The 20,740-nt window shown below is 39.8% G+C and overlaps 2 long non-coding RNA genes across 3 annotated transcripts in view; both read right to left on the bottom strand.

Moving 5' to 3' along the window:
- The window catches only part of LOC126930133 (uncharacterized), a 38,224-nt gene extending 30,392 nt beyond the window's left edge, over window positions 1-7,832 (bottom strand). For both annotated transcript variants that reach the window (XR_007717463.1, XR_007717462.1), the window contains exons 1-2: window positions 7,438-7,832; window positions 3,909-4,043 (exon numbers count right to left, since the gene is read on the bottom strand). This is a non-coding gene — a long non-coding RNA (uncharacterized LOC126930133). The remainder of the gene's footprint in view (window positions 1-3,908; window positions 4,044-7,437) is intronic.
- Window positions 7,833-11,229: 3,397 nt separating this feature from the next.
- Window positions 11,230-19,805, bottom strand: LOC126930132 (uncharacterized). The gene is made up of 3 exons (XR_007717461.1): window positions 19,430-19,805; window positions 15,076-15,192; window positions 11,230-11,482 (listed from the first exon to the last, which is right to left on the bottom strand). It is a non-coding gene; the product is annotated as an uncharacterized LOC126930132 (long non-coding RNA).
- Between the last annotated feature and the right edge of the window lie 935 nt (window positions 19,806-20,740).

Genomic DNA, 20,740 nt, shown 5'->3' with positions numbered 1-20,740 from the left:
AAATAAATTAGCTCATTATGGTTGGGGTCATTGAGAAGGATGTGATCTCACCAGTCTTCAAATCAAGAGACACATTAGGGAACCAAATGCCACAATCTCTTTATTGCGTCCCTACCTGAATGCAAAGCTCCCCTCAACCTGGGCGACATCAAGATGAGATCTTATCAGGAGAGAGGAGACTATTAATTTGGCCATGTTAATTTATCATGGTGGAGATATGGTGCATAATTTAACATTGATCTCATTAATTTTATAGGTACTCTTTATAGCTCTTACAACGGTTAGAAATGTTCAATGGAAAAGTGAGCTCTCCTCACCTCCTAGGCATTCCGTGAGATAAGGTTTTGGGAAACCTTTTATGTCGCGTGTTTCTCCTCCCTGACCTCTGTTTCCAAACTGCTGCAAAGCACAGTGTGCCCAGAAGTTTTCTGGAGGATGGGGAGGTGCAATTCACAGCATCAAGTCCGCAGAGGGGAGGGGAGTTAACTTGTTGGGTGTCTGAGATGGGCTGATGACACGCAGCATGGAAAATTAGCCCAGTAAAACAGCTATAAAACTTGAATCACAGCATCATAAAAATGCCAACAGACCAAGAACAATAAATATCGCAGGCAGCCAAGAACAAGGCAAGTCGCCCTATGCACAAACCTGGAAATACACATTACCTTTAATAACCTTCCTGTAACGTTGTTAATTAAGCCATCTCTGAAACAACAGTCATTGTATTGAAAAGATGATTCTACCATAGAAAGTGGAGACAAGTTTTAACCCTGATGACTTTCTATTGCTTTGCATAAAAAAGCTGTAAAAATGGAGAAACATTACGGATAGTCTAGTTCACTGCTTTCCCAAGTAGAAATAAATTCTTATTATCTGCAGCAGCTACTTTCTTTTTTCTTTTTGAAATTTTTTAGTTGACAAATGAAAACTGTATATATTGATGATACATAACCCAGTATTTTAAAATATGCATGCCATACTTTGTAGAAATAAATCAAGCTAATTAATGTATGCATTGCCCCATACTCATTTTTTGTGGTGAAAACACTTAAAATCTACTTTCTTAGCAATTTTCAAGAATACCATACATCGTTGTGAACTACAGTCACTATGTTATACAATAGTTCTGAACTTTTTCCTTTTATCTAACAAAAAATTTTTATTCGTTGATCAATTTTTCCCCAACTCACCCCCCATCCCACAGTCATTATGTTCTGTAGAGTCACCATGGACACGGAATTATCATGTACTGAACATTTTCTAGGAGAAATAGAGATAAATTTCTTCAAGCCTCTTGTCACAACATTATTATCCATCAATGAATACATAAACTTGTCTTACGTGTGCTTCTGTTTAAAGACACCTTATTTAATATATAGCACCAACTCATGAACACTGAACTCATGACCAGCCCCGCTGTCTGTCACTCATGCCTGAACGAAGCGTCTTTGCATTTTCTCCATCAGGTACCTCACACTGCCTTCTTGTGGCAGACGAGACTTCAGCACTATACTTGCAGTCCATGTTAAACAGCAAAATCATCCGTGAAAGAAACACAAAAATGCAGTCTGGCACTAAACAGACTACAAAAAGGACACTTGTTTATGGTATGAGAGCGAAAACAAGAAAGCCGAGTGTCACCTTGTTCCATCTAAGGTGAAAACTTAAATTTTTTTTTTCTGTTCCATGTAAAATGAGCATAAAAGCACCAGGAACATTGATTTTGGAATTATAAGTGCATTTTAGCAAGTACATTTGCAAACACAGTATCTGTAAGTAAGGAGGACAGAGAGTGACTTTGTTTGCAACTCCCAATAAATTAATGCGTTTTTCTGTATCTCTCTGAGTCTCTGGTTGCAATAAATAGGAAGTGATTGTGACTTTCTTAGAAAAGCAACATAATGGAAGGATATGGGAAAACAGAAAGCCAAGGCACAATGTAAAGGAAGAGAAAAGATATGAAAGGAGAATCTCCTAGGATTAGGTTGCATTCATTTCTGCATTCCTACATATTTACAGAATTGTTATGTGCTAGGCACTGTTCGTGTTTGGGATACAAAAGTGAACAAACCAGGTCTCTGTCCGTGTGGAATTTACAGTATATTAGAGAAGACAATAAAATGTTAACATATGTTAGAAGTGATATGTGCCATAAAAACTAAAAGCCACGTCAGTGGGCATCTGGTCTGCCAGGGATGAGAGTAGGCAGGTGGCAATTTTAAGTCCTATTTCTGCTTCTTTAGCAAGTCATGTGAACTCAGCCAATTTTCTTAACTTCACTGCATCTTACATGGTTTCAACATCTGTGGCTTGGGTATAACAAAAACACCTAACTCATAGGGTTGTTTGTAGGATTTTTAGGATTATTGCAGGTGAAGAACTTGGCACGGCGCTCAGCACACAGTAGGCGTGTTTTCTGTTTCATGCTTATGAGGATATGCTATTACAATAATGATACAATTGCTGCATATCCCCTCTGAATCACCACCAGTGCTGGGCCTGTTGAAGATTTGAACTTCCCTAACATATTTGTCAATGGAGAGATTGTCTTTGTCTTAAAGAATATGTTTTCCATAATTGTAGAATAAAGAAAAGGCAGTAACAGAAAATCCAGTCTTGAAAGATATTTAGTGTCTCCATTGATTTTTTCAAATATTTTACAGATATTTTTCTTTCTCATCTTAGGAGAACAAAATGGCTGTGTTCTACTATGCAGCATTTATAACTTTCTTGCTATAGAGAATGCCTTATGACTAAACCTGATAAGGAACAGAGCTTTCTCTTTGTGGTTTTCAACAACATAACCTAGATAGAAACAAAGCTGCAGATATTTATGCCTCTCCTTTGTCTCTCTGAAAGTTTAAAATCAACCCCTAATTAATCCGGAATACACTGTGCATGATTTTTTCTAAAGGCTGTGACAGCAGAGACAGGCTAGCTAGCTATTCAGTTATCTAGTGAATAGCTATTTACCAAACCTCTTTTTTTTTTCTTCTCAAGCTCACAGTTATACTCTATTTACAGCCTCCCTTGCAGAGGGACTAGGACCTAGCTGAGAAAGGTGAGTAGAAGCCATATCACCATCTCCCAGCCTGACCTATAAAACATCTCATGGGTAGTCCTGCACACTTGGTTGCTGCCACTCAGAAGATGCTTGTTAAAGATGGAGAAGTCACAGGATGGAAAGAGCCTAGGTTCTTGGATTAGTTCTTGGTGGATCTACTCACCCATCAACAAAAACAACCAGATTGGACTTTCAATGAGTGAAAAGTAAACTTCCATGGGGCTCTAACCATTATATATCTTGAGGCTCATTACTACAGCATAGAGCTTTACCCTACATGAGAGATTGGAAACACCTAAGAATTGACTTTAGTGACAGATCTTGATTTCTTCATGTAGTATAAATGTCTCAGATCTTTACTTACTGATTTCAAAGAAACAAGGACATCACTGCTCCCATATCCTCATAAATATTGCAGGAATTGAAAACATTTTTGGGATTGCAACCTAGTCACACTGATAGTAGAGAAAACGGCTGTGCAGTTGATTTGGTTGTGCTGTGTCCTGGGATGGTCCCTTCCATTTCTGTTGAATTTACAGTCTCTGTTAGACACACAGTACATCCAACAAAAACTGACCTTACATCTATAATTATGCATTGTTTTTAGTAAACATCTGGGAGATGTATTGGCTTGATAATTTCCATTGAAAATGTATCCTTCCCTTCCATTCTCTAAAACTTCCCTGAATCTGTTAATTAACTTATTTATCCCTGACCAAACTGTGAATTTGGGGAAAGAATGTGTAAAACCAATTCAAAAAGCATAAAGGGCAGTCGGGATGCTGCTATTAGGAGAGAGAACCCTGCATATGCTTCAGGCCTGAGAGAGGTGTCCCCACCTTACCTGCAATTGTGAACCACAATCACATCTCCTGCTCCCAGCTCTCCAAATTTCCAGAGACAGACACTCCACAAGCCAGACTCCTTTGCCATGACACTGCTCAAGACGTGCTTCATCTATTTCAATTTCTGATTTGCACTGAGGAGAGAAAAGCAATCTATCATCTCTTAGGGGAAGAAAGCCATTTGGAAGAATCTATTTTGTACATTCATAACAGCATTGCTGGTTCTTAATGAATATCAAATAACGGCAGCAAAAGAAAGAAATAGGGAGACAGAGAGGAGGGGAGGAAGGATGGAGAGAGGAAAGATGGGAGGAAGGGAAGGAGGAAAAGAAGGAAGGAAAGAATAAGGGAGGGAGCAAGGGAGGGAGAGATAATCCTATGAAAGAATCCTCAGAGTTGACCATAGCCCCAGACACCCTAAGTAGTCAACAGACAAATTTATTTACTTCTTTTCATAGGTGGAAAAACAAACCATGCAAGTAACTTTTCACATACAAGTGAATTTGAGGCACCTGAGACTTTAATGTGTGGACAGATAATAAAAATTCTGTTGAAATTTTTTTTCATGTATCTGTGCCTAAATTAATATTCTGAGATGTTATCATCTTTTAATTCAGGTTCTCTTTGTAGTTTTCCTTTTTCCACCCCCTTCCTGCCCAACAGAGTCAGATTTCTGTTCATTGCCTCATGGAAGGTATGAGGAAGAGTGGAAAACAGAAATACCTTATTATTTTTTGGCACTTAATTTATAAAGGGCTGGTTCTTAGGAGGCACTGATAGCTACCACGTACACAGTTAGCATGTGCTGGGTGTTATTTCACGTTCTTTGTTCTTAACTCATTTAACTCTTACAGCAGTTCCATATCATCTCTATGCTACAGAACGGGAAAATGAGGCACAGAGAGGTTAACGAAGTTGCAGGTGTGTACAGATAGTAAGGGGCAGAGGCAGGGTTTGAACAAAGAAGTCTGGCTCTAAAGTCCAGACTCTGTGTCACCCCACTGTAGGATTTTATAACACTACGATGCCTCACTATGCTAACATGCTTTTCTCAAAACCTAAGTTGAGTTTTTGAGGAGATAAATGGAATATGGTTGTCAAGTTTTGGTAAGATCTTTTGCTTACCAACAGTAAGAGAGAAAGACTTGCACACTCAAAAACAGTGTCCTCCTCCAAGTGCCTGGGGGAGGAATGGACCTAGGAACAAAGAGGACCTCCAACCAGATCTTGGCAGGGCCTCTGGAGGAAGAGGCGGAGAAGGAAGGGCTCTGTGTGCAGCTTCCAGAGGTCCCCAGTCCTTGAAAGAAGCCGATTTTCCATAAAACTGATGAGCTGCTGAACCTTCATTGGCTTAGATCTATCTCTCAGTCCTCAAGAAGATGTGCTGGCCATGTGTTCACACTGTGACATGCAAAAGATGCTTTAATTACGGTCCATCAAGACCTTTGTTCAATGAGGTTGATGCAAAAGTCATTGTGGTTTTTGTCATTACGTTCAATGGCAAAAATCTTAATGACTTTTGCACTAACCTAACAATTTCTCCTCTGTCACGCATCCCCAAGTTGCATGATGGTCCAGTGGCTGCAGGCAAGTTTGCCATGTGGCTAAGGGTTCTTTGAGTTGTGTGTGCATTTGTCTGGGTTTAGTGGGATGTATTTATATGGCTGAACTCAGTTATCAGTATAGTTATGGCATCTGTCTTGCTGTAGGAGGAACTTCCAGGAGTAATTCCCCCCACTGTGTCAACCCACTCAAAGGTGCTGGGTCAGGGTTTATTTCCTAATATGAGCTTGTTCTAGAAGTGAGTCTGACGTGGATAGTGCAGGAGAAACAAGTTTTGAAATGAATGGAGGGAGAAACTTGTTTATAATTATTGCTCCAATCATCAGAGGTATAAAACTATCCATTAAAGATTTGGTTTTCATCAATGCTTAGTCACAAAAAGATTTCTGATGATTCAATGTTATCTGCAACATGTTTGCATTTCCCCACAATTCGTATGTTGAAGCCTTAACCTCCACCCTCCCCTCGTGGGTGTATTTGGAGATGATGCTTCTAAGGAAGTAATTAGAATAAATGAGGTCATAGGGTGTGGCTTGATCATACAGGATCAGTGAATTTATATTGAAAGGATTGGATGTCTTTTGGTAGTAAAATATTTTGACTTTGATTGTCATCAAAAGCATCTTGAAGCATCTCGAAGGCAATTCTTTAAAATTCCTTTTTAATTCTTCTGTGTTTGTTTATATGTTTTTTTAAAAATCAAACATTCCCAGTTACATCAGTGTATATGTCAACTTCCTGGCAAGGCCACCTGATTATCATGGTATTGACGAGAAAGCACCCTCCTAGCAGCACAGAGCCTCATTCCTTTGTGTAGTTCATGGGTCTCTGAAAAGCCTCCTGCATGGGCATTAATTGCTATTCAGAGCTAACTCTGGAGATTTTTGTCTTTCTGAAGGTTTGCCTGTCAGTGTGACTGGATTATCTGGCTATTAAACTGTGGTCCTTTCAGCATGCCAACCCTCTAAAGAGACTGTGCTAGCAACTCAAGAGATAAACAAAGAGGTGACTTTCTGTAAGTGTAAGCAAACTCCAGCCTTACTCTTAGAAACAACTGACAATCCAATGTGCTATTTAATCAATCTGCAAACAGCTACTGCGTGGCCTCTGGGTGCTGGACACTATCAGAACATTAGCACTGTGGGAGTTCAGTCAGGTTGGTGGGAAAAATATTGCTTACAATAGCCACAAACCCTCTTGGAAGGCCTGAGAGTTTGCATAACTTTGGTAATAGATCTGGCTGCAGGTGGCCTGTTCACTTTACCTTTAGTTAAATAAATTACAGTAGTAACAAAGGAATGTGGGAAGTTATCTATCTAGATTGTTTACTCATGTGGTCCTAAGACTAACCTTTGATCTACTGTGGGTGCTTAATTGCTTTCTACTCTGGAAGTCCACAATGTCAATTACCCTCTAGTGGTGTTGACTCAAGCCTTCGTCAATTAATCTTTATTGAATAAATGCGAGTCTCGCTGGCAAGTCGAGGCCGCGGTCCCAACTGTTTACAGAACTCTGCTTGGAGTCTGTAAGCAGCTCAGACACTCAGCCGAACTCGCAAAACAAAATATCTGTGTGTCAGCGTACTTCATTCATCCGTCGTTGGGTCAGGGTCTGCGGGACAGACCCCCGCATAGCACCATGCTGGGTAACATCTATCAGATGAGGATTTTAAAAGTTAGGCTGTTGGGTTTGTTTTAAGGTGATGTGCTTTCTAATTTTGAAGTTTGAGAATTTGGAGAAGAGAGGAATTGAGGAGTTGGGCCAGAGATTAAGCACATTTCCTGCTTTGTCATGGAGAAGAGGATTAATAAAACATAAATTGTGAACAATCAGAATAGAAATGATGTAATACTTAAACATTATGAGATTAGAGGTGATTGGCGTTTTCTTTTTATCCTTTTTATGTTTTGGCCAATTGTTAAATATTACTTGCATAGTTAAAATAAGATGAAGGTAAAATAGTACCTGTATTACTTAGGATGCTTCAGCTCTAATAGGATAAATACCCAACCAGCAGCAGCTTCACCCAGAAGGAATATGAATTGCTTCTTTCGCAAGAATTGGGAAATATGTGGTTCTGTGCCTTTGTTCAGATTTCCATGATGTCACGTCAGGTTTAACCACTTTTCCTCTTTCTTCACTGTCATCCTCTCCGTTTTGGCTTTTTCTCCTCTTGGCTGTCATCTCATGGTGACTAGATGGTGGGAGCAGTGCCAAGCATTACATGTGTGTCCCAAGCAGGAAGGAAGAAGGTGACAAAGCGGCTTTCAGCTTAGGGGTTTCTCCAGCAGACACTCCCCCTCTGGCTGAAGAGAGGCCACGAAAACCAGTGTCTGATAAAAGGGAGCTTGACGGCCATGATTTTCAGCTGTGGCCAATCAGAATCTATGTACTGTGGGTGGGCTGTGGCCAATCAGAATCTATGTACTGTGGGTGGGCTGTGGCCAATCAGAATCTATGACTATGGGTGAGCTGTGGCCAATCACAATCTATGTACTGTGGGTGGGCTGTGACCAATCAGAATCTATGTACTGCGGATGGGCTGTGGCCAATCAGAATCCATGTACTGTGGGTGGGCATGTTGGACTGCCGTCACGTAAGGATTCTATCAGCAAGAAAATTCCCAGATGGGTAGACAAGTAAAAATGTCAGCCCCTACCTTCACCACCCTCCTTTCCTCTCGTGTCGAGAGCCCTAAAGATTACCCGATTCTCAGCTGGGGCTCTTTTATGAAGAGCCGGTAGCCATAAGAAACAGGAGAGAAAATTCTGATTCTGAATGTATCGACTTAGCCTCTGACACTGCACACAATGCTGCACCCCAGAGCCCCCACTTTTTTTGGGTAGACGGCCGTCAGAATCCAAAAGTTATATTATTCTGAAGATCTGTTTGTTGTAAACAACAAACATATATAAATAGAGGCCCATATACAAGTAAAACAAACAGAAAAGGTTTGTTTATGCTTCTAAGATTCACTCTAAGGGGTTTTTTGAATTCAAAATTGTTTGTTTTACTTGTATATGGCCCTGTGAATTTTCCAGTAGAAAAGAGTCATGCTTCTGTGTAAGTGCAGAATAATAGCAAAAGAACATGTCCCTGGAGAAATTGGAGACAGCCAGTTCTGTGCTTGAGAAAATCTTATGGAGAAATGTATTTCTTTCACACATCTGTGGGAGAAAGATAAATAAGGAACCGGGGAATGGAAAGAGCCGCTTCCAATCAATTAATCCACCAAAGCCACCTTTTGCAGATGGCCCTGTGATTGGTGTCCTCCATCCTGCAGCCTAGGCTTGATGCTTAGGTCTTGTATGTATGTGAGCTGAGCAGTCTTCTCTTAAGATGCCTGAAGTCCCACTACTAACAAGATCTTTAAGCGTTTCCCTTTCTAATCTTCTGCTGTGAAAACAAAAACAGTTCTTCTAGGGCACAAGAAGAATAAATAATACAAGGGGACCCTAATGTTACATTGGTGGGATGAGATTAAAGACACTGTTTTGTTTTTTGGTTTTTCTTTTTTGTTTTTGTCTGTGTGAGACGGAGTTTCGCTCATTAACCAGGCTGGAGTGCAGTGGTGCGATCTCGGCTCACTGCAACCTCCACCTTCCAGGTTCAAGCAATTCTCTCGCCTCAGCCTCCTGAGTAGCTGGGATTACAGGCATGAGCCACCATACCTGGCTAATTTTTGTATTTTAGTAGAGACTGGATTTCACCATGTTGTTCAGGCTGGTCTTTAAGTCCTGACTTCAGGTGACCCACCCACCTCGGCCTCCCAAAGTGCTGGGATTACAGGCATGAGCCACCGTACCCGGCCTAAAAATGCTTTTATTCCTTGTGAAAGAAATGGACAGAAGGAGCATCCTGGACAAAGTAGAACAATCAGAGAGGTCACACCTTATGCTGCTGTGTGCTTCTAAAAACCGCACAAGCATGAAAATTACGCATGGTCAAAATGGCTCAATAAACTCTACAGAAATAGTGTTTTCCTCCAAGGTCGCAGATCACCAGTCATTTGTTGTACCAGGACCTGACATATATCTTCCTTTACCACCCCCTTTTTGAGAGATTACCAACACTCAATCAAGGTGAGGTTTTCTTGATGCAGCTATTATAACAAACTCAGCTTTACTTCATCAGCATGTTTGTCTGACGGTATTTCTGGGGTAGCTGATAGTTGACACTAGGAAGCCTAAGATTAGAGCCATAATTACACATTTAAGGTCTCTTGGTGTCATAACCATACTCTGCCCTTTGAGGAGAGTAAATCAACCACTGGTATTTCAGCCACTGCTTTATGGCTTTGTATTGGTATTTTCCCATTTTGCCCACTTAAACTCTTTCAGCAGTGGTGTCTGTGCTCAGGTCAGAGGCAAATCTGTAATTCCTATGGATGGTGGATAGGATGTCGCCATTAGAATTTCATAGACAGGAGGGAGAAGAAACACCAGTGAAGAAAGAAAGTCTTTAGAGGACCTCAAGTAATTTAATACCTCAGAAAGCCATAATGTAAGACATGAGAGATAGATTTTAATTAAGCTGATATCCTCGATGTCAGGCCAGCCTGCAGTGTGCTCTCCCATGAGTGTTTATTGTCCCACTTTCCCACATAAAATGCAGGGCGTTTCATCTGTGGAAATTCCTTGAAGGGAGTTGGCTCTCAGCTGTTCTCAGCCTGAAGAGGAGGTTCAAGTAGGTATTGGAACCCTTGTTAAAAGGTTAAGTTTTCGGCCGGGCACGGTGGCTCAAGCCTGTAATCCCAGCACTTCAGGAGGCCGAGACGGACGGATCACAAGGTCAGGAGATCGAGACCATCTTGGCTAACCCGGTGAAACCCTGTCTCTACTAAAAAATACAAAAAACTAGCCAGGCCAGGTGGCGGGTGCCTGTAGTTCCAGCTACTCGGGAGGCTGAGGCAGGAGAATTCCATAAACCCGGGAGGCAGAGCTTGCAGTGAGCTGAGATCCGGCCACTGCACTCCAGCCTGGGCAACAGAGCGAGACTCCATCTCAAAAAAAAAAAAAAAAAAAAAAAAAGGTTAAGTTTTCTAGAAATAATGAGTGGTCAGCAGATCCTACTAGGTAAGAAACAACCTTCTAACTGTTTCTGAAGAGTAGAAAAAGAGGACTAGAAGAGGCAACACTTAATCTGAAAGATTACTCATAATGAAATTTGAGGCACGTCAAGAGGTTGCCACTCAGATCGTAGCAGACCCAAGGCCCAAGGAGAAGATTGCGGCTGCCTGGGTGGAGGATGTCAATCATGAGAGGCAGGTGCAAAGTTGGATTTCCAGAAATAACACAAGGAGCTAGGGAGTGTGCCAGACTCATTTATGACCTCTGGATTCATGGCCAGAAAAGCAGGTAACGAGGCAGCTGTGGCTACCAGCTGATAGGCCTCCCAGCAGGCAAGATGTCCCTAGGCGGTTTGTGGTCCACACTGACTGGGGTCTCACTGAGGGTCACACCTTCACTAAGTATCTTCTTTCACTTTCCTCCCCAACAAAAGCACTGCTCCCTGTGGGTTGCCTGAAGATTTAAGCTACTTATATATACTTAGTTGTCATAAAATACCATGAGGACTGTGTCGCTTATTGGGTATGCTCACTCTCATTTTTACAAGGATACAAATTGGCTTATTTTTATTTTGTTTTATTTTATTTTATTTTATTTTGGTGAGTCAGTTCCTGCCTCATGAGGCACAAATGTAAATCCATCCCAACCCACAGAATAATAGCAAATCAACAATGAACCTCCCCACCCCACTGGCCCCAGGATGCTGCTCTGCAGCTGGTTCATACTGAAGTTCTATCTGAGGTCAGAGACTTACACATTTTAAGGATTTTGTTTTATTCCAAGCCATTTGTTTTTCCTTCTGTATCAGATTTGCCTGTATATGAAAATATGCTGCATAAATTATAATCTTTGCTCCTAATGTGTATTGCTAAGTTGCTTGTCACTTTTAGCAGCAGTTTCTGTTTAATGACCATTCTCCTTTTAATTCAAGTGTTAAGAATCTGTAAAAGACAAAGTGCATATGGTAATGCTTCCTAACCCCTTGTTAATTTATTATGTATTAGTATGCTCAGTAGCTACCGTATATAGCCTGAATAGAGCCTACTCTGTTACACTCTCCAAAATTATTGTGCTAATGCAATGAGACAATCATTGCTCAATAGCAAAACAGTGTCTGACATATGCTAAGTGATCAATAAAAATCAGCTAGTACTTTTATTAAAGATATTTAAGTTATTCACTTATTAACTCTGCAAGGAACAACTGTACAAGAGGCTCTGTGTACACCAGTTGAGAGAAAAGGCATGTTTATCTAGACTAAACTTAGTCTAGGTTTTGAGATCCCAGGAGCATAGACAGATACTGGGGAAGAATAAGATAAGTTTACACAGTCTGGCCAAGATGGTGAAGCCTCGTCTCTACTAAAAATACAAAAAAAAAATCTGGGCATGGTAGAGGGTGCCTGTAATCCCAGCTACTTGGCAGGCTGAAACAGAGAACAGCTTGAACCCAGAGGCAGAGGTTGCAGTGAGCTAAGATCGCGCCACTGCACTCCAGCCTAGGCAACAGAGTGAGACTCCATCTCAAAAAGAGATAAAAAAGAGATAAGTTTACACATGTTGCTTGAGCTTCTCTTTAATTCATTTAATTTTGTAGTTATACAACAATAGATTAGCTTGGTTTTATCTGTATTTACTCTTGGAGTTTAACCCATCAATGGATGGCTCATTCCTGGGAGAACAGGAAACGACAGCACACTGTACTATAACTGGTGACAAAGTGCTTAGTGGCAGAGCCAGAATCAACAGCCATCTGCTGCCAGTGTTAGCATTTTTCTGTGTCAATAATAGCAATATGCACTGCGATGTATCCATGAGTGTTTACTCCATCACAGATAATTTATTTAATTTGCCCAAGACCCTGGTGAGGAATTAGCCTCATTAAACAACTCTTTATGAAACAAATCTTAAATCAATATGGGAGATCCTCAGACTCCAGATTTTGTGCTCATTGTATATAGTTTTTTTCCAGGTCTTGCTACTTTTCAATATTTTAGGTGACAGAATTATCATTTTAAAAAATGAACTTAACAGTGCTAAGCCTTAAGTTCGATATTATGTTCAGAGAAAGCTTTCCAAAAAGGGAAAAGCAATGAAAATACAACCTTGTCAAATTTGGTACTTTTTTTTTTTTTTTTTTTTTTTTATTAATCCTCAATTTCGTTTTCTATTATGGTTTTAAAGTTAGAAAATATATATTTTATTTATATTTATAAAAAAAATATATATTTATTTGCTTTAATATTGAAAGCCTCTCGGGGTGTACTACCCAGAATCTCTGCTCACATTTGCCTGCCGTACCTTTTCCCTCAGAGACACAGGCGTTTGTATCACCTGCCCCTCTCTGAGCTTTTGCCAAACTGCCCCCCACCAACAACCCCACACACACACTGGTGCAAGGCTTCACATTTAGCTGCAACATTACCACAGGTTGATTGAAGGATCTCCTGGAAGTGCTGCCTCATCTCTCTTCCACATGGCCAAAGTCAAAGCAAGCAGAAAGAGGTATATAGAAGCCCCTCCACTGAAAATTCAGAAATCCCACTGGGAATTTATTTTTTCTCATTCAGAAAAAGGTGACCTTTTACTACCCTCACAGAGAAAGTAGAAATTTTCTCTTCTCAGAAATATCCATGAGGATTGATACTGGCTATTGATTGAAGTTTAAATCTGACATTCACTTCTATTATTCCATGAATATCACATGTTCCATGGATCTTGACATGTTGACAGTGTCTAGTACAGCCTTAGACTGCAGTCACAGCAAGAAGCTGAGGACTTGCCAGTAGAACATTCTTGAAACAAACTTCTTAAATGTTTTCTGAAATGCATTTAAGGACATTTCCTTGCATATCCTCATTCATTTATCTAAATCCCTATTTTGCTAAATTCAAACCTTAGCAGTACAAACTTTGAAGACAATATGTTTTCATATATTCACTACTCACTGGAAAAATTAGTGCTTCCTACTATTTTTCCTAGAACTGTATCCTTTAAAGGTCTGGAAAGCAGTGGAAAGGCAGAACAATGGGTCTAATTACAGAGATGTTCTAGTTTTAATTTTAATCACTTAGTAGTACCCAGACTATTATTTATGTGATCATGAAAAATAAAAATAAAAACTAATTGTGTTGGTAAACTCTGATTTTAAAAACCATTTTTCCAATATTTAGCCTTGTCAGCATACATAAAAGAAATATTTTTGCATTTATAATATTTTAGGGGCTAAAGTACACTGATTAAATGTACTGTTTTGAGTGAATCATAAGTAATGCAGCCTTTACACTTTGGACTATAAAAAATGCCATTCACATTTAATTACATCTCATCACCAATCTTTCTTAACGGCCACTTAAGGCTTTAAACTCATCAGAGCAACATCCGGTTATAAAAAGGGTCTTCCAGTGTGGCAATTCCTCAAGGATCTAGAACTAGAAATACCATTTGACCCAGCAATCCCATTACTGGGTATATATCCAAAGGATTATAAATCATGCTGCTATAAAGACACATGCACATGTATGTTTATTGTGGCACTATTCACAATAGCAAAGACTTGGAATCAACCCAAATGTCCATCAATGACAGACTGGATTAAGAAAATGTGGCACATATACACCATGGAATACTATGCAGCCATAAAAAAGAATGCGTTCATGTCCTTTGTAGGGACATGGATGCAGCTGGAAACCATCATTCTAAGCAAACTGTCTCAAGAACAGAAAACCAAACACTGCGTGTTCTCACTCATAGGTGGGAATTGAACAACGAGAACACTTGGACACAGGAAGGGGAACATCACACACCGGGGCCTGTTGTAGGGAGCAGGGAGGTGGGAGGGATAGTATTAGGAGATATACCTAATGTAAATGACGAGTTAATGGGTGCAGCACACCAACATGGCACATGTATACATATGTAACAAACCTGCACATTGTGCACATGTACCCTAGGACTTAAAGTATAATAATAAAAAAAGAGAAAGCCAACTGTAGAGCAAGAGAAATAAAATTAAAACAAAAACAAAAAGCAAAAACAAATGAAGAGGGTCTTCTAGTCCAGTAACACCCACTTTCTAGGTGTATGTCAACAATTAATTCATTCCCTAATTACCTTAACAAAGGTGGGTTGCATGCTTTCTAAGGGCCGGGTGTTTTGTTAGGTTTATTCATACTTGTTTTATAACTTCACATATGTTAGCATCATCACTTTGTAGGAAAGAAAACTGAAGATTAGAGAGTTTAAGTTGTTTGCCCAAAAAACACTTATCAAGTTTTAATTTGGATCTGTGGCTTCCTCTGTAACCAAATACTACAATTTCAGTGTCAATTTTTCTCATTGGAAAGTGCATTGAAATGGTGTTTTAGTGGGTCATCCTACTAAATGCTTCCTTCCTTCCTTCCTTCTCTTCTTTCTTCTTGACTTTACTGGGGCTTAAAAAAATCTCTTTTTCTAGCAATACAAACGTTTGAGTAAGCAAAATATTTCTGTCAAAGTGATAATTTGTGTATGTGAAGCAAAACATCTCAACTTACTGAAAACTTGATTTTTAAATTCCAAGCCTGCTCTCCAGTTGTTGACACACATCTGAATCTCAGAGGAACGTTTTGGCCCAGGGAAAGATGTGGCAGTCATCAGCCTAAGGACAGTACCTGGAACGAACAAACAAAAAAGTATAAAAGTGGGTGAGATATCAAAAGAGGGTGTGTAGATTGAGAAGACCAGTTGGCTGAGATAAAAAAACAACCAACCAACTAATCAACCAAAAAACAAGACAGCCCTCAGGGAACAGGCTTATGCAGAAGGCAGGCAGAGGCCCGGGAACCATGCCGGAGTAAGGAGATGGCAGCTGAAGTCAGAGAGAGGCCTGGTGGCTAAGAAAACCGCAAGAAATAAAGAAGAGTTGGGTATAAATCTAGTATCTTAAATCTGAGTTATCAAGGTCAACCTTTAACCAAAATCAATATCTAAACGTTGCCAAAAAATAATAGCAACCCATTGGACAACCGTCAATGCCCATTGGATCCTGAGATCCTGGTCTCTAAAACTAACTCAGCTGGAAGAATCCAGGACTCATTGGAGACTGACTTGTTCCAAGTCTTGGGGCAAAAATAAATTCAGAAGGTGGTACCAACTTGCCGACATTGCTGGAAAGCAAGAATGCATTTTAAATTTCAAAAGAAATGCTAAAGGAGCAGAGAAATTTAATAAAGGGCTTTTAGGAGCCCAGTTGTTCAAAGCTTTAAAAACAGAACTCACAGCAATGAATTATTGAAATAAGTTGAGTTAATGAAAGGTGGTGAGTTAATTATATACAAAGGAAAAAAGGATTCAAAAGGGAGACTATAATAACATATTTTTATTGAAATAAGTATGTGGCATTTGTGTGTGTCTCTCTCTAAGTGTGTGTGTGGGTGTGAGAGAGAGAGAATTTTACTTATTCTGTTAATTACATGGCTGTATGTATGTGTGACAAAATTAATGATATCAATTGTATGATGTTTTAGAATATGTTGAAACGGAACTATAGTAATATGTTTTATAATAACTGACATTTTAGGTATTCTGTCTATTATTTAGGATTTATTAAGTAATAAGACAAGAACAGCCATTTTAAAATGTCATTTAATTTCTCTAAGGAAATTTAATGACTGTGGAACTGAATTTGGTACTGAATGTTCAAAAGCCTAAAAGTTTTTTCAAAGTCTTTATGTATATTTAAACAAAACCAAGTCAATTTTGTTGTGAGTGTTCCTCATTTTCTACTCCTGAATGCACTGAATGACTGTTTTTTATTCTAGTAATGATATGGCTATATGTGCATGCAACGAAATTAAAATTAATTGCATCAATTGTATGATTTTTTTGTCCCAGAGGGCCTGGATTAATAGAAGTCCAGTTTCAATCAGGCAATTATCAACAGTGCCCAAACAGGACTGAAATATTTATTTGATTTGTCAGTAAAGGTGGAGTAGGATGACCTCAGCAGAGCCAATTCAATTGATTGAGCGTTGAGGCAGGAATACTGGAAGGTGTGTGCCCTTGAGAGCATTAGTCCCTAAAACGAAAGAGCCAGACAGAAACACAAGAAGTGTGCAGAATGCCAATGTGTGTGTATCTCATAATGTCTGGAAGATCAGTGTCCCTGCCAGGAAGGAAGAATATGGAAAACATGCAGAACAAAATCAGTAGCTAATGCATCAGTCTCACCAAGGGCTAAAGCAACTGAGCAGGAGGTCTGACTCCAATCAGAACTGGGCAATGTGGGACTGGAATCCAAGGTGCTGGGCTGTAAGGTCATTGCGCTTTGAAACAGGGACAAATAAAACACTTGAAAAGGCCGAACAAGGCAGTCCATGGGGTGAGAAAAATCACCCGGTGTATCTGCTGCTCCAGAGCTGCTCCCAGCTGAAAATCTCTAATCTTTAGCTAATTGAATCCCACTGAGGAGGTAACTTGTACAATTTTTGAAGAATAAATTCCAATATGTCTGGGATAGTAATTCCAATTTTCTGGAAATATTAAAATGATTTCCTTAGTATCTCTTTAAGCTCAGGAAAATTTAGAATCAACAAAACAGATGATGAATTATATCAAATCTGTATATTGTATTTATTTGCTAAGGTAAGAAGTAATTGGGGAAGTTTTTGGTACTTAAAACATATGTAATTGTTAAGACAATTTGTCTTATTAGATTACAGATTCATCTTTCTTTTCCAGTTAAAATGCAATTTAGAAATCAATTTTTGACTTTTGTCTTTAAGTTGAAAAGTATAAGAAATTAATCTAAATACAAAAACAATAATAGAATGTAAAAATAACATTTATTTATTATATTTCTGGGCTTGTTTAAATGCTTAAGATAGTTTTGCTTATTAAACAGCATATGAATTGCTTTACAAGAGAGTGGATATATTCAATTTACAAATACTGTTTAAAATATTTAAAGAAATTTAGTTAAGGCTTTCAAAATTGTCTTATAAATATTGAAATAGATTTGCAAATAAAATATTAAACTTGTAAGTTGAACATAATGACTTATGGAAAATCTTAAGTTTGGCATTTTATTTACTTGAATATTTTGATTAGTAATTTAAAAGGCAAGGAGCCACAGATAATCTTCTCTATGCACTGAAGCCACCCTTCAAGGCAACAACTCATACTAACAAAGTGGAATGAGCTGCTACTGGGACACGGACCACTCTGGGAGGGTAGGTGGAAAGAGAGGAGCAGGAAACAGAAGCTCATTCATGGAAACCAAAAGGAACAATAAACCAGAGCTGCCAAGAGAAGCACAGAGGATCTTCAAAATATAATACTAAGGGGAATATAGATCTAGACCGCGGTGCAATATTTGTGAATTTAAAACACATGCATACACAACCTGTAATTATACACTATGCAAAGATTCAAAAATACCACACAAGGGCATACGTCAAGCACATGGGCACCTCCGCAAGGAAGGGGTAATGGTAGATGAGAGAAGGGAGAAAATGAGAGGGCCTGGCAGGAACAATCGTGATAGGACCATAAACTAAGGAGTAGGATCAACCAAACCCATGGCTGCCTGTGTTTTAAATTGTTTTAAAAGAATAAAGAAAAGAAAACAAGGACAGAAAGGAGAGAGGGATGAAAATGAACTAAGAACCATACACTGGGGTTGATTCTATCCTGATCTGATCTGCAAAAGGCCCTTCAACTCAGCCTTCCTGTTGCAGGTTGGAAAAGATAGATAGATGATAGATAGATAGATAAATAGATAGATAGATAGATAGATAGATAGATAGATAGATAGATAGATAGATAGATGCACAGTTGGATGGACAGATGGACAGAGGGATGGAGGGATGGATGGATAGATACATAGATAGATAGATAGATAGATAGATAGATAGATAGATAGATAGATAGATAGATAGATAGATAGACAGACAGATAGTTTCTAGTGGGAAATATATATATATATATATATATATATATATATATCTATCTCTCTCTTCAGACTCACCTGGCTTAATAAAATACCACACTTCATGTAGTTACTATTATAAGAGCGACTTCTTTCTTTTGCCTGTCCCTTCACTGGGATCTGATAAACACTAAATACTGGTGATAATTATGAGAATAGTAACTGGAGTCTGCATTTCCAAATGTGTGGATGAAGATAAGGTTCCCTTCTCAATTTTTTTAATATTACCATTTCTCACCATCCCCTAAATTTGTACAAGTCATTCTGAAATGAAACACCAACTATTCACACATTAACTGAAGCAATTATTTTTTTGCCCCTTCTTCCCTCTTTTTGTTCCAACCATTAAGAAATGTGAGAAACTAATTAGTCTTTATGTAAATTTAAATTAAACCATGTAAATTTTGCTGTGGGTGTTTCTCCTTTTCTACTCCTGAATGCTTTCAATGAATATTATTTATTCTGGTAGTTAGATGGCTGTATGTGCGTGTGATAAAATTAAAATTAATTGCATTGATTATATGATTTTTTTTTTTGTCCCAGGAAGCCTGGATTAATAGAAGCACAGTTTCAATCAGGCAGTTACCAATAGTGCCCAAACAGGACTGAAACTATTCATTTGATTTGTCAGTAAAAGTGGACTAGGGATTTCTACAGAAGCCTCTGACATTCCCACACTTTACCTCAGGACAAACTTCAAGGTGGGAAACTAGTCAACAAAATAAAGGTAAGAGTTTCCAATTTCCAAAGGTGGGAATTGTCTCTGTAGGATGGAAGTGCAGAAACACTTTCCCATAGAGGACCAGATGGTGCATATGTTAGACTTTGTGGAAGAAGAGGCAGAACTGAGGATATAATAAAAGTACAAGAAAGAAAACTCCTGACTTCTCCACGCCATCTGCTATTTCCATGTTACTCACCACTGCGGATGCTGGGCTGCAGTGCTGTGAGCCTGCCAGCTGGGTGGAACCTCTGGGAGTGGAGGGGGAATCAGGGTGGAGCTTGGTGTCTGCAGCCCACAGTGCTTGCCCACTGAGTCCCTGACTGCTGGACCTGACAAAAACAGGCAGCTGCTTGGAGTTGGCTCACAGGCCATGGTCCACTGATCCTTAGTCTAAGGAGTCACATCTACCCATAAGATGAACCATCCATGGCTAAAGATGCTTAATTGAGACAAGGGAGTATAATAATTACTGGATGAGACAGCAGGTCTTTAGTCTGGTGATGGCAGGAGCAATGGATTCACCAAACCCCTTTAATTTTCCTGCTAGCCACACTACTGGACTATATTGCCCAGCATTCCTTGCAGTTAAGTTGGGGTCATGTGACTGGGCTCCAGCCAATAAAAATGATGTGAGCCTGGCAGTAGAACTTTCTGCAAGGTTCCAGATTCCAGGGTGACCATAGCAGCTGTGTGTTATGGGGTCATAATGCAGAAAGACCAGGATCTTCAAATGACTACATAAGGCAGAGGTTTCCGCACTGCCCCCCACACTTGGGATTGTAATGCAAAGAATAAATAAATGTTTACGATGAAAACCACTGGCAGGGCCGGGCGCGGTGGCTCAAGCCTGTAATCCCAGCACTTTGGGAGGCCGAGACGGGCGGATCACGAGGTCAGGAGATCGAGACCATCCTGGCTGACATGGTGAAACCCCGTTTCTACTAAAAAAAAAAAAATACAAAAAACTAGCCGCGCGAGGTGGCGGGCACCTGTAGTCCCAGCTACTGGGGAGGCTGAGGCAGGAGAATGGCGTGAACCCGGGAGGCGGAGCTTGCAGTGAGCTGAGATCCGGCCACTGCACTCCAGCCTGGGCGGCAGAGCGAGACTCCCTCTCAAAACAAAAACAAAAACAAAAGAAAACCACTGGCAGCTGGGGGTTGTTACAGCAGTGAAAAGACTGTGACTAACAGAGGCAGCAAGAAATAGAGGGGAGAGAGAACGGTGCCCATGTACGTTATCCTGCAAACCGGGCTCACTGTCCAATGTGCTGGAAGCCAGTACTATGACACTGGGTTTCTGAGAAAAGGAAAGCTTTATACTGCAAGTTGACTCACAAGGAGACAGGAGTGAAGCTCAAACCTGTGCTAGTTTCTATTGGGAAAAGTTCACGGGGTGGATTCCGAGATTAGTAGGTAATTGATGGAAGGAAAGGGGAGGTCTGGAAAGTCCTTGGGCATGTACAGTTATCTTTTTGCACTAACTCATGTGCAATTGCAGGGGAAGTTAG

This window comes from Macaca thibetana, chromosome 11, assembly GCF_024542745.1.
Source record: "Macaca thibetana thibetana isolate TM-01 chromosome 11, ASM2454274v1, whole genome shotgun sequence".
In the NCBI taxonomy this organism is placed as follows: Eukaryota; Metazoa; Chordata; class Mammalia; order Primates; family Cercopithecidae; genus Macaca; species Macaca thibetana.
Note: the sequence above shows the minus strand (reverse complement) of the source record. Positions and strands in the feature narration are given on the sequence as shown.